The following is a 13232-nucleotide window of genomic DNA, read 5'->3' as shown; positions in this document are numbered from 1 at the left end:
GTAGGGACACCCGATTGATGGTGGCCTTGTAGTCGCCACAGATCCTGACAGAGCCATCCACCTTTAGTACGGGAACGATGGGGCTCGCCCAGTCGCTGAATTCAACAGGTGAGATTTTGCTCTCTCTCAGCAGCCGGTCCAATTCACTCTCGATCTTTTCCCGCATCACATACGGCACCACTCTGGCTTTGTGGTGCACTGGCCTGGCGTCTGGGGTGATGTGTATCACTATTTTAGTGCCTTTGAAAGTCCCGACGCCAGGTTGGAATAGTGAATCGAATTGTTGTAGGACTTGTGAGCATGAACTTCACTCCACAGATGAACAGCCCCCCATTTCCAGTTCATCTCTGCTAACTAGCTTCTCCCTAACAGTGCGGGACCATTGCCCAGGACAATCTAGAGCGACAGCCGATTCACTAACCCATTGTGTGTGACAGCCAACTTTGCACTGCCTAGCACCGGAATGATTTCTTTAGTGTAAATCCGTAATTGTGTCTCAATACGTGCTAATTTGGGTCTACTGGCTTTAAGTGGCCATAGCTTCTCAAATTGCTGAACGCCCATGAGTGACTGGCTGGCCCCAGTGTCCAGCTCCATGCGTACTGGGATACCATTTAATAAAACCCCCATCATCATTGGTGGCGTTTTGGTGTATGAACTGTGAATATTCGCCACATGGACCCGCTGAACCTCGGCATCCATCGATTTGCCCCAAAAGTCATCCTGCCTCAAAGAACCCTCTTCTGGTCCATCCGCCTCATATATTAGTCTGGTTGCAGACTTCCTGCACATTCGCGCTAAGTGGCCACTGAGATTGCAATTCCTGCAGACAAACTGTTTAAATCTGCAAGATCTAGCTGAGTGTTTTCCCCACATCTCTAGCATGAGTTAAAGTTTCCATTGTTGGGAACAAAGGGACTATGGCCAGGCATTCCACGTTGACTGTCCCTTTGACTGCTCTTAATTACCCTATTAGTGGGTGTCAATGGCCCCATCCCGGGCCACATTGTCCACTGTGATGGCGTGAATGTCCGTTCAACTTGCCATTGTCTCTGTTGACATCCTACTCTGGGGTTTATTGCTGCCTGGGGAGTGTCGGACTGCCCCTGCCTGCCTGCGGGGCTCTGAGTTGCATTGATGATGTTGACTCCCAGATCCATCGCCGCGTTAGAGGCAGAATTGCGCGCGTATATTATTTTCGTCTCTTCCTCCCCCGCCATGAAAGTTTGGGCTAACAACGCCGCCGCTTCCAAGGTCAAATCCTTGGTCTCAATTAATTTGCGGAATATTCCCACATGACCGATGCCCTCGATAAAGAAGTCCCTTAGCATCTCCCCCCTGCAGGCATCAGTGAACTTACAAAGGCTGGCCAAATGCCAGAGATCCGCTACGAAGTCTGGTGTGCTCTGTCCTTCACGACGTCGGTGCGTGTAGAATCTCTGTCGGATCATACGTATGCTACTCACCGGTGTAAGGTGCTCCCCGATCAATTTGCTAAGTTCTTCAAAGGTTTTGTCCGTTGGCTTTTCGGGTGCTAGTAAGTCCTTGATGTGCGCGTAAGTCTTTGGTCCGCAGCTGCTCAAAAGATGAGCCCTTCGCTTGTCGGCCGCTGCATCCCCCAGCCATTCTTTCGTAACGAAGCTTTGCTGAAGCCTCTCAACAAAATCGTCCCAGTCTTCCCCAACACAGTACCGTTCCTCTGTGCTACTGGTGGCCATTCTCGTGGGTCGTGAATTCCCGTTTCTCGTCGCCAATGTAAAGTCCTTACTTTATTCACAGGACTCCAAAGACGATGACCCTGCATGGGACCTCCCTTTTTATACCAGTGTGATCAGGTAAGGAGTGTCTCCCACAACTTCACCCTTTGTGGTCAAGGTGTGCATCTAGGTTGAGTGTATACAGTACTACAGTGGTGTTACCTTGTGGTTACATACATGACACTGATGACTCCCAGTGACCCAGAGACGCAGAGTGTCCACAGTGCCTAGACTGCCCTCAAGACCACCATAATTAGCACCTGCGAAGAGACGCTTGGTCACTCGATCAGGAAACACCAAGACTGGATCAATGAGAATGACCAGGAGATCCAAGAACTAATATGCTGCAAGCGCAAAGCATTCTTGGACTGGAAACAGCAACACAACTCAAGGGCAAGAAAGCATCTCTACTGACGTCTGAAGGCCGAAGTCCAACAGAAAATCTGTTATGTCCAGAATAACTCTACAAGACTGTGTGCTGTAAGCTCAAACTTAAGTGACCTTAGTCTCTTTAATCAAACTCCAGAGTGAAGAATCAGCATGGCAGACAATCTTTTATACTTGCTTGCATGAGGTGTGCAGGTGACCCTTGGGTCTCCAACAGGTGCTCCCCCTGATGGCAAGTCTAATACTATTATAAAGTTTACATACATAACAAAATCTGCAACCTAAAGAACAGATGGTGGGTGGAGAAAGCACAAGAAATCCAGCAGCTAGCCGACAACCACGACGTGCGAGGATTCTTTAGCGCAGTCAAGACGACCTACGGCCCAAGCACCCAAGGCCCTACCCCACTGCTGGCCAAGAATGGAGAGGTGCTCATCAAGGAGAGAGAGGCAGTCAGTGCACGTTGGTAGGAGCACTTCGAGGATCTCCTTAACCAAGACTGTCTTCGACGTGAGTGTCCTTAACTCCATCCCACAGCATGCCACCCGTCACCATCTCAGCACAACCCCAGCCTGGCACGAGTTTAAAAAGGCCATCCGACAACTGAAGATCAACAAGTCATTAGGAGCAGATGGAATCCCCACCGAGGCACTAAAATATGGCAGGGAAGCATTACTGCCGCGGATCCATGACCTCATCTCTCTTATCTGGAAGGAGGAAATCATGCCAGGAGATCTCAGAGAGTGCTGTAATCATGACCATCTTCAAGAAAATTGACAAGTCCAACTGCGGTAACTAGGGAGGAATCTCCCTGCTGTCGGCCACTGGGAAAGCCATCGTTAGAATCCTCCTTAATCACCTTCTTTCTGTTGCTGAAGAGTTCCTCCCACAGTCGCAATGCGGATTCCACCCACTAAGGGGAACAATGGACATGATCTTCACCGTGAGGCAGATACAAGAGAAATGCAGGGAACAGCACCAACCCCTATGCACGGCCTTCTTTGACCTCACAAAAGCCTTCGACACTGTCAAGCGTGAGGGATTATGGAGCATCCTCCTCAGATTCGGCTACCCTCAAAAGTTTGTCACCATCTCTACCAGCTCCACGATGACATGCAAGCTGTGATCCTGACCAATGGATCCACCACAGACTCATTCCACGTTTGGACCGGGATTAAGTAAGACTGTGTCATCGCACCAACACTCTTCTTGATCTTCCTTGCTGCGATGCTCCATCTCACCCTCAGCAAGCTCCCCGCTGGAGTGGAGCTAAATTATAGGACAAACGAGAATCTGTTCAACCTCCACCGCCTCCAGGCCAGATCCACATTCATTCCATTCTCCATCATTAAATTACAGTATGCAGACGACTCCTGCGTCTGCACACACTCGGAGGCCGAACTCTAAATAATCACCAACACCTTCACTGAGGTGTACGAGAGCATCTAAACATCTATAAGACAAAAGTCTACCAAACTGCCGCCACCACACAGCACTGCACCCCAGTTATCAAAAACCACGATGAGGCCTTGGACAACGTGAACCATTTTCCATACTGTGAACAAGAGCAGACATCGACGACGAGGTCCAACACCGCCTTCAGAGTGCCAGTGGAGCCTTCGGTCACCTGAGGAAGAAAGTGTTTGAAAACCAGGACCTCACACCCAGCACCAAGCTCATGGTTTACAGAGCAGTAGTGATACGCGCCCTCCTATATGACGGGAGGAGGTTGGTCCTCTACTCATTGGAGTTCAAAAAAATGAGAGGTGATCTTATTGAAACGTATAAGATTATTGTTGTGTATGTTTAACATAAGTATACTCCCTGTACACTCAATGTACAGTTACATAAGACTACTGGACGTACCTTCACACTGTATACACTATGCTTGTACCACCAGAGGGTGCAACTGGTGGAGACCTAGGGGTCACCTGTACACGACAGGTAACCAGGTATAAAAGGGAACTCACCATGCTGTACCCTCACTCAGGAACTGTAATAAATGGACTAAGGTCATCACAGTTCAAGTACAATACCTTGCCTCGTGGAGTCATTACTAGAATGTTATAGACAATTAAGAGGGGGCTTGACAAGGTGGATACAGAGAGGATGTTTCCACTGATAAGGGAGACTAGAACTAAGGGGCATAATCTTAGAATAAGGGGCCGCCCATTTAAAACTGAGATGAGGAAGAATTTCTTCTCTCAGAGGGTTGTAAATCTGTGGAATTTGCTGCCTCAGAGAGCTGTGGAAGCCGGAAAATTGAATAAATTTAAGACAGAGATAGGCAGCTTCTTAAATTATAAGGGATTAAGGGGTTATGGGGAGCAGGCAGGAAAGTGGACCTGAGTCCATGATCGGTTCAGCCATGATCATATTAAATGGCGGCACAGGCTCAAGGGGCCGTATGGCCTACTCCTGCTCCTATTTCTTATGTTCTTATGTTCAGAGATATGGACTATGTACAGCAGGCAGCTCAAAACATTGGAAAAGTACCACCAACGTTGCCTCCGCAAGATCCTGCAAATCCATTGGCAAGATAGTAAATGTTGGTCCCTTAGCGGACGAGACCGGGGAATTAGTAATGGGGATCATGGAGATGGCAGAAACTCTGAACAAATATTTTCTATCAGTCTTTAGGGTAGAGGACACTTACAATATTCCAACAGTGGATAGTCAAGGGGCTATAGAGGGGGAGGAACTTAACACAATCACAATCACTAAGGAGGTGGTACTCAGTAAGATAATGGGACTAAAGGCAGATAAATCCCCTGGACCTGATGGCTTGCATCCTAGGGTCAAGAGAAGTAGCGGCAGGGATTGTGGATGCATTGGTTGTAGTTTACCAAAATTCCCTGGATTCTGGGGAGGTCCCAGCAGATTGAAAAACTGCAAATGTTACGCCCCTATTTAAAAAAGGAGGCAGACAAAAAGAAGGAAACTATAGACCAGTTAGCCTAACATCTATGGTTGGGAAAATGTTGGAGTCCATTATTGAAGAAGCAGTAGCAGGACATTTGGAAAAGCAAAATTCGGTCAGGCAGAGTCAGCATGGATTTATGAAGGGGAAATCATGTTTGACAAAATTGCTGGAATTCTTTGAGGATGTAACGAACAGGGTGGATAAAGGGGAACCAGTGGATGTGGTGTATTTGGACTTCAAGAAGGCATTTGACAAGGTGCCACATAAAAGGTTACTGCACAAGATAAAAGTTCACGGGGTTGGGGGTAATATATTAGCATAGATAGAGGATTGGCTAACTAACAGAAAACAGAGAGTCGGGATAAATGGTTCATTCTCTGGTTGGCAATCAGTAACTAGTGCGGTGCCGCAGGGATCAGTGCTGGGAACCCAACTATTTACAATCTATATTAACGACTTGGAAGAAGGGACTGAGTGTAACGTAGTCAAGTTTGCTTACGATACAAAGATGGGAGGAAAAGCAATGTGTGAGGAGGACACAAAAAATCTGCAAAAGGACATAGACAGGCTAAGTGAGTGGGCAAAAATTTGGCAGATGGAGTATAATGTTGGAAAGTGTGAGGTCATGCACTTTGGCAGAAAAAATCAAAGAGCATTTAAATGGAGAAAGATTGCAAAGTGCTGCAGTACAGCGGGACCTGGGGGTACTTGTGCATGAAACACAAAAGGATAGCATGCAGGTACAGCAATTGATCAGGAAGGCCAATGGAATCTTGGCCTTTATTGCAAAGGGGATGGAATATAAAATCAGGGAAGTCTTGCTACAGCTATACAGGGTATTGGTGAGGCCACACCTGGAATACTGCGTGCAGTTTTGGTTTCCATATTTACGAAAGGATATACTTGCTTTGGAGGCAGTTCAGAGAAGGTTCACTAGGTTGATTCCAGAGATGAGGGTTTGACATGAGGCAAGGTTGAGTATGTTGGGCCCCTACTCATTGAAATTCAGAATAATGAGAGGTGATCTTATCGAAACGTATAACATTATGAGAGGGCTTGACAAGGTTGATGCAGAGAGTATGTTTCCATTGATGGGGGAGACTAGAACTAGAGGGCATGATCTTAGAATAAGTGGCCGCCCATTTAAAACAGAGATGAGGAGAAATGTCTTCCCTCAGAGAGTTGTAAATCTGTGGAATTCGCTGCCTCAGACAGCTGTGGAAGCTGGGACATTGAATAAATTTAAGACAGAAATAGACAGTTTCTTAACCGATAAGGGATTAAGGGGTTATGGGGAGCGGGCGGAGAAGTGGACCTGAGTCCATGATCAGATCAGCCAGGATCTTATTAAATGGCGGAGCAGGTTCGAGGGGCCATATGGCCTACTCCTGCTCCTATTTCTTATGTTCTTATGATATTGTTATTGATGTTGATTAGAGAGGAATCGGTGCTATGGATGGAATGGAAGACAGACGACAGCAACTCAAACTGCAAGTGGTTTGAGAGCTGGGCACAGATTTTGTAAGTCAAGAACTGTAGAACAAGAAAATTGGCAGTGCAGTAACAACATGATGTCACAACTTGTATACGGATTGCAATTTTACTTTTTCTCCTTCTCTCTGTAACAGCAAAGAGCAGAAGTCCTGCGCAGTTGCTCACATGGAGATTATAATATAAGCATGTTTGGGAAAATGCTGAATAGATTTGCACCACATATTGTGGCACTAACAAATTTAGCGGTACTGTAATCTTGGCTGCTTCTGTATAACAGGCTTCTTGCTAAAACACTGATGGGATGGTTCCCACAAGCAGCCTTGCACAGACTGTGCATTGTGTTACTGCAGAAAATGTAGTGTTACTTTTGGACAGATATTGGAAGAGAATTCAATATTCATATAAGTTCCTTACTCCACTACAAAATATAAATGCTCTTCAGGTGCACGATGCATTGTTTCCTGAATTAAGTAAATACTGAATAAGTACCTGCATTATTACTATCAGTGCTTCACTGATGATTCAGTGGGTACATTGTTCGCATGTCAGACACGAGACTCCCAAAACAAGCGCTCTACTCGGAACTCCTTCACGGCAAACGAGCCAAAGGTAGGCAGAGGAAACGTTACAAGGACACCCTCAAAGCCTCCCTGATAAAGTGCAACATCCCTACCAACACCTGAGAGTCCCTGGCTAAACACCGCCCTAAGTGGAGGAAGTGCATTCGGGAGGGCGCTGAGCACCTTGAGCCTCATCGCCGAGAGCATGCAGAAATCAAGCGCAAGGAACGTGCGGCAAATCTGTCCCACCCTCCCTTACTCTCAACGACTATCTGTCCCACCTGTGACAGGGACTGTGGCACTCGTATTGGACTGTTCAGCTACCTAAGGACTCATTCTAAGTGGAAGCAAGTCTTCCTCGATTCTGAGGGACTGCCAATGATGATGATGATGAGTGGGTAAATGCACTGGCCTAAATATTTGAGTGTGACACGAAAGCTGCCGGTGCCATCGCGGTGGCGGGTTAACAGCCACTGAAAATGGTGGCGCCGGTAGGACTGAGAAATTGGTGCTGCGGTCTAATGTTTAGCCCAGAGCTGTGTAATGACATCCTGGTGATGTTTGTCCCGGCATCAGGCCCCAATGTGGCATCCACAAGCAGGATTGCAGCTTCGAATAACCTCTGAAAGTGAGGCTGTGATTTCGCAAAGCATTTGTGGGATCATAAAAGGGCAATGATGCTGGCGAGAGCAATGAGCTGGGAGAGGAGCACATTGGAGGGTGCAAAAGAGCGGGGAGGTTCTTGGTCAAGGCAAATGCCTTCCTCCTGCAGGAGGTCGAGTTACGCTGGAGTGATTTGACCCAGGGAGGGCGTGGGAAGCCCACCCCAAAGGCCAACCAGAAGATATGGGCTGAGATAGCAGAGGTGGTCTCGTTGGCGTCCAACACATAAGAACATAAGAACATAAGAATTAGGAACAGGAGTAGGCCATCTAGCCCCTCGAGCCTGCTCCGCAATTCAACAAAATCATGGCTGATCTGGCCGTGGACTCAGCTCCACTTACCCGCCCGCTCCCCGTAACCCTTAATTCCCTTATTGGTTAAAAATCTATCAATCTGTGATTTGAATACATTCAATGAGCTAGCCTCAACTGCTTCCTTGGGCAGAGAATTCCACAGATTCACAACCCTCTGGGAGAAGAAATTCCTTCTCAATTCGGTTTTAAATTGGCTCCCCCGTATTTTGAGGCTGTGCCCCCTAGTTCTAGTCTCCCCGACCAGTGGAAACAACCTCTCTGCCTCGATATTGTCTATCCCTTTCTTTATTTTAAATGTTTCTATAAGATCACCCCCTCATCTTTCTGAACTCCAATGAGTAAAGACCCAGTCTACTCAATCTATCATCATAAGGTAACCCTCTCATCTCTGGAATCAGCCTAGTGAATCGTTTCTGTACCCCCTCCAAAGCTAGTATATCCTTCCTTAAGTAAGGTGACGAAAACTGCACGCAGTACTCCAGGTGCGGCCTCACTAATACCCTATGCACTTGCAGCAGGACCTCCCTGCTTTTGTACTCCATCCCTCTCGCAATGAAGGCCAACATTCCATTCGCCTTCCTGATTACCTGCTGCACCTGCAAACTAACTTTTTGGGATTCATGCACAAGGACCCCCAGGTCCCTCTGCACCGCAGCATGTTGTAATTTCTCCCCATTCAAATAATATTCCCTTTTACTGTGTTTTTTTCCAAGGTGGATGACCTCACATTTTCCGACATTGTATTCCATCTGCCAAACCTTAGCCCATTCGCTTAACAGTGCTTGAGGGCAACCAATGCCGCAAACGAAGGAACAACCTTATGCGATCCGCAAGAGTAAGTATTACATTTATTTACATGTACTTATATACTTATATAATTTGATTTGTAAGAGTCATGAGTGACTATCATCAGATGTGAGGTCTTTCACTTTTACCGGGAATGTTGTACTCAAAGTTCATGGTGTACATCTTTAGGTAAAGAATGATAATTATCATAATAATCATGATTACATCTGTCGATTGTGTGTTGTGTCAGTCTCTGTGACAGTCCCTAGCAATTATATCACGCAATGATCTCATGCCATGTCGTCCTGTTACCTTTTACAGAAGAATCTATTGATGATTAGGTCCGTGCAGAGGCAAATGGGTGGGGTGCCACCAGTCCCCAGCGACATCACTGACATCGAGGAGTGGGTGCACACACTCGTGGGGAAGCACACCCGGATGGTCACACAAGCAGCTGCAGACCCTGAAGTGATGCCATGTGAGTAAAGTATACACCATTGCGTGATGTAAGGTCAATTGATGCCACCCCCACTCATATCCGAACAGTAATATATGATAGATGGGTTCTAAAATTGTCCTATAAATAATGCTGGCCTAATGAAAATCGTTGCAATGCACAATATGTTGATGGTCATGAAATGTGATGTCTGTGATGATTTTGATAGCAGTGGTGCTTTTGTCGTGCATATGCTGTGTGTAGCGCTGGACTCACCTTGTGATCCTAGCACCCCCTTCTCCTCTGATAACTGTAGCGGAGGACGAAAACCCCCTTATTTTACCCAGAAGGAAAAGGGCTGTGGGATCAGTCTGGGCTGTGAATTGAAACCGATGGAAGGAAAACTTTGGGACACAAATGAATTTTAAAAGAGCAGACAAGGCCTGCAGGGGATAAAAGTGGGTGCATTCATGGAGACCCCCCCCAGTGTTTGGACTCATAGGAAAGGGAATTTAATTTGGAACTATCTACCAGAAAGTTTGAAATCCTAAAGTGCACATGGAAGAAACTACGAACTTTAATCGAATTTGGGATTTTTTAAAAGATGTATATTGGGTCTGCAAGAAAAGGGGTGGAGTCAATATCAAAAGGGCCAGTTTGGACATTGGAACTAATCAAATTGTCTGGGAACTGTATACCCTCGAAACTTGCCCCTTGAAAACATTAGCATTTAAACAATGCCACATACATATTCCAACACCTTTTTCATCAGGCATAGAAATATCTGGCTCAGGCCAGACTAGCACAATGGCTACAGGAGGCCAATGCAATCAACACCCACTCAAACCTTGAGTAGGTTAAGATCAGTGGAAAAAAAACCTAAAAACCTAAAACTGCTGCATTTTTCAAAATCAAAAAGTCCACCAATGAGAAGAATCGACTTCAGCAGGAGAGGAGGACTGGATAATCTTGCTATAAAAAAAGGGTTTCTGACGTAGTGAAGAAAGAAGTGATGATTTTCCCTGCCCTCATGATTCAACAACCACAACCACAAGCCTCTCGACACTGAAGGAAAACCAGTGTCCGAAGACACCGAAGATAGAAGAAACAAACCACCAGACTGTGGACGGCACAGTAGTGAGTATAACCTCTGGTCCCCAGAACTCCCAACTCAGTTAGGCCAGGAAAGGTGGGAGGTTGGGCATTGTACTGCTAAACTGGTGTAAAGATTTTCGTTGGGTCCGTTTTAGTGGGATTTAGGGGGATTGTTTTGTTGGTGTATTGCTGTTTGTTGAGTAACACCTTGTCAAATAAATTGGAAGCCTAAAGTTCCTCTTGGAATCACCTTGTCTCAGTTCTATTGTATTACATCTCCTGATCGTGAGTCTTATGTCAGAACCGTGTAAGGGAAGCTAGGAGCGCCTCGAAAACACTCAACTGTGTGTCACAGGCTAGGGAAGAAGGGGTTAGGAGTGTTTGACACTCACAGGTGCCTCACAGGCTAGGCATAAGCTGTGGGGATGCGCGAGTCTCAAAACCCCCTTCATAAGCTGTGGACACAGTCTCTCCAGGGGTGCTCTTGCAGCACTCAGGGTACCTCACACGCCAGACATAAGTTGTGAGGGCAGAAGCCCAGAGAGAGACACCCAAGGCACAACAACCCTGTGAAAACCCCTTACAGAACATGGCGACCACGAAGGGACTTAAGCAAACAGGAGATGTTAATATAACAGATGAGGTGATAAGAGAGGAAACTAAAATGGAGGAGAGAATTTCCTCATACATTTTTGGCAAGGTGAACCTCACCAAACCTTGGGTACAAGCCCTCACTTGGGCAGAGCGCCCAGTGGATGCTGCTGCTCAATGGACAGCAGGGAAGGACCACAACCACAAGGTGGAAAAGACCATCTGGCTTATCTGCCTCACCCGCCAAGTCCGAAAGCTCGACCAGCGGGTGAAGGATTTGGAACAAAGTCTTCAGAAATCAGAGGAGCTCTCTGCTATCCGGGCTGTGGTTGGGGACAACCTGCTGGCCGAATTAGCTGAGGAGCAACAAAGGAACCGGCAGTTGGAGGAGACCTTCCGAAATAGCCGGGACTATCTTCAGTGTCAGGTCACTGAGGCCAAGGGTAGTGAGGGGTCCCTCCGGGAACAGAACTCTCGGTACACCCAGAAAATTTGGGAACTGGAGAATAAATTAAAAGACGTATAGGCAGCCTATAAAGTGGCCAGTAGCAGTGAGTTTGCAGATCACGGTCCCTGCCAGGAGAGGATTAAAACTCTCACCCATGCTCTATCCCAGGCAAAGGGGATGGTCGCCCTGATAGGACCCGTAGGGTCCACAGGGGACAAAGGAGAGTATTGGGGGGTAGAGGAGAATCCAAAGGCAAGAGACGCCCGACCACCTCCTGAGGCACCGGTGGTTTGTCCGGTGGGGTACCAGGAGGGGCGGGGCATGCAGGTAGTAGCATACCCAGGGCTGGGGGCAGGACCAATTTGTCCCGCTCGGCAGCAGGGATGTGAGGCTCCAGCCGAGGGTCAGTTAAGGGCTGGATCAGGTGACCAGGCACTACCTGCTGCACCGGGTATGGTGGGACAGCCGGAGGTAGAGCGACCAGCGCAGAAAGATCCTGAACCAGGGCAGATGTGCCCGGTCAGGCAGCGCAAGTACGGTCCTCCACAGGGAGGTGGCCAAGGTCGGGGAGTGCTGGAGAGTGACTTTATTATTCCCCATGGAGTTCAATCACTCAGGGCCATGGTGGCCCATTTGGCCAAACTCACTCGCAGTGGGGACCCGTCGATCCACTTCATGGAGGTGATGCAGGCAGGGGAAATTAATGGGTGCGACGAGGAAGAGACAGCCAAGCTGCTGCTCTTCTCTCTGGACAGCAAATTGTACCAGGCCCTACCGGCAGAATGCCGGAGGGGACAGCGTACATTTACTGAGGTCCAGAGGGCCGTCCTTGAGGCTATGGGCTTCGATGACGGCAGTCCTTTCGAACGGGTCGAAAGGACAAGGCAGCTCGCAGGGGAAACCCCGCAGGCGTTTGCGGACAGGCTGTGGGTGGTACACCACGCAGCTTGTGGGGAGCTCCTCGACCGGGCGAATCTTTCCGCGGTACAGACTGGCCACTGGCTGAGGATGCTGGTGGCAAACTGCTTGCCCCGGCTCAAGGCCAGGGCAGAACTGTGGTTCGATTCCCGGAACCCAACCTCACCGAGGAAGCAGTGGTCAGGCAACTTGCACTGGTCCAACGGAATGGAGGAGGGGAGGAGGAGAAAACCTCCAAAGGTCGGGTAAATGAAGTAAAACCCAACCCGATTCCCAAAAGGAGGGTGGCTGCTCATCTGATAAGGAGGGAGTGTGCTAAGGGTTTGGGAAAGCTGGGCATTTTAAAAGGGATTGCAGGAGCCCAGTAAAGAGATATGGGGGGAGAAGTTCTTTAGGAGCCGCCCAGAGTGGGGGAAGTGGAGGGAGCTCCTCACCATCCCTTGACCAGATAGTAGCTGCAGTGAGGACAGCGCTGGAGGGGACTGGGAAGGTAGCCACCGCAACAGGCAGGGAAGCACCAGCAACCCTGCCAGTACAGAGGCCGTGACTAGCCCAGACCCAGCCTGCATACCTGTGCCCACTAGAATACGACCCCTGGGGACGACCCTGGGTCAAGATGGAGGTTGAGGGTGTATTGGGTACCTACCTTTTGGACACTGGTGCTTCCAGCACGATAGTCCATTCGGAGAACCCCGCAACCTCACCTCTATCAAACGGAGTGCCGTATCAACTAGTTGGGTTCACAGGAAATGAGAAGGCTGGGTTTTTCTCAATCCCGCTCGCAGTTCGTTTAGGAGCACTCCAAACACAATGGAAGTGCATCCTGATGAACTGGGAGCAGGTGGGAAAAGGGATTTTGG

Source organism: Pristiophorus japonicus, chromosome 9 (assembly GCF_044704955.1).
Source record: "Pristiophorus japonicus isolate sPriJap1 chromosome 9, sPriJap1.hap1, whole genome shotgun sequence".
Classification (NCBI taxonomy): domain Eukaryota; kingdom Metazoa; phylum Chordata; class Chondrichthyes; family Pristiophoridae; genus Pristiophorus; species Pristiophorus japonicus.
Note: the sequence above shows the minus strand (reverse complement) of the source record.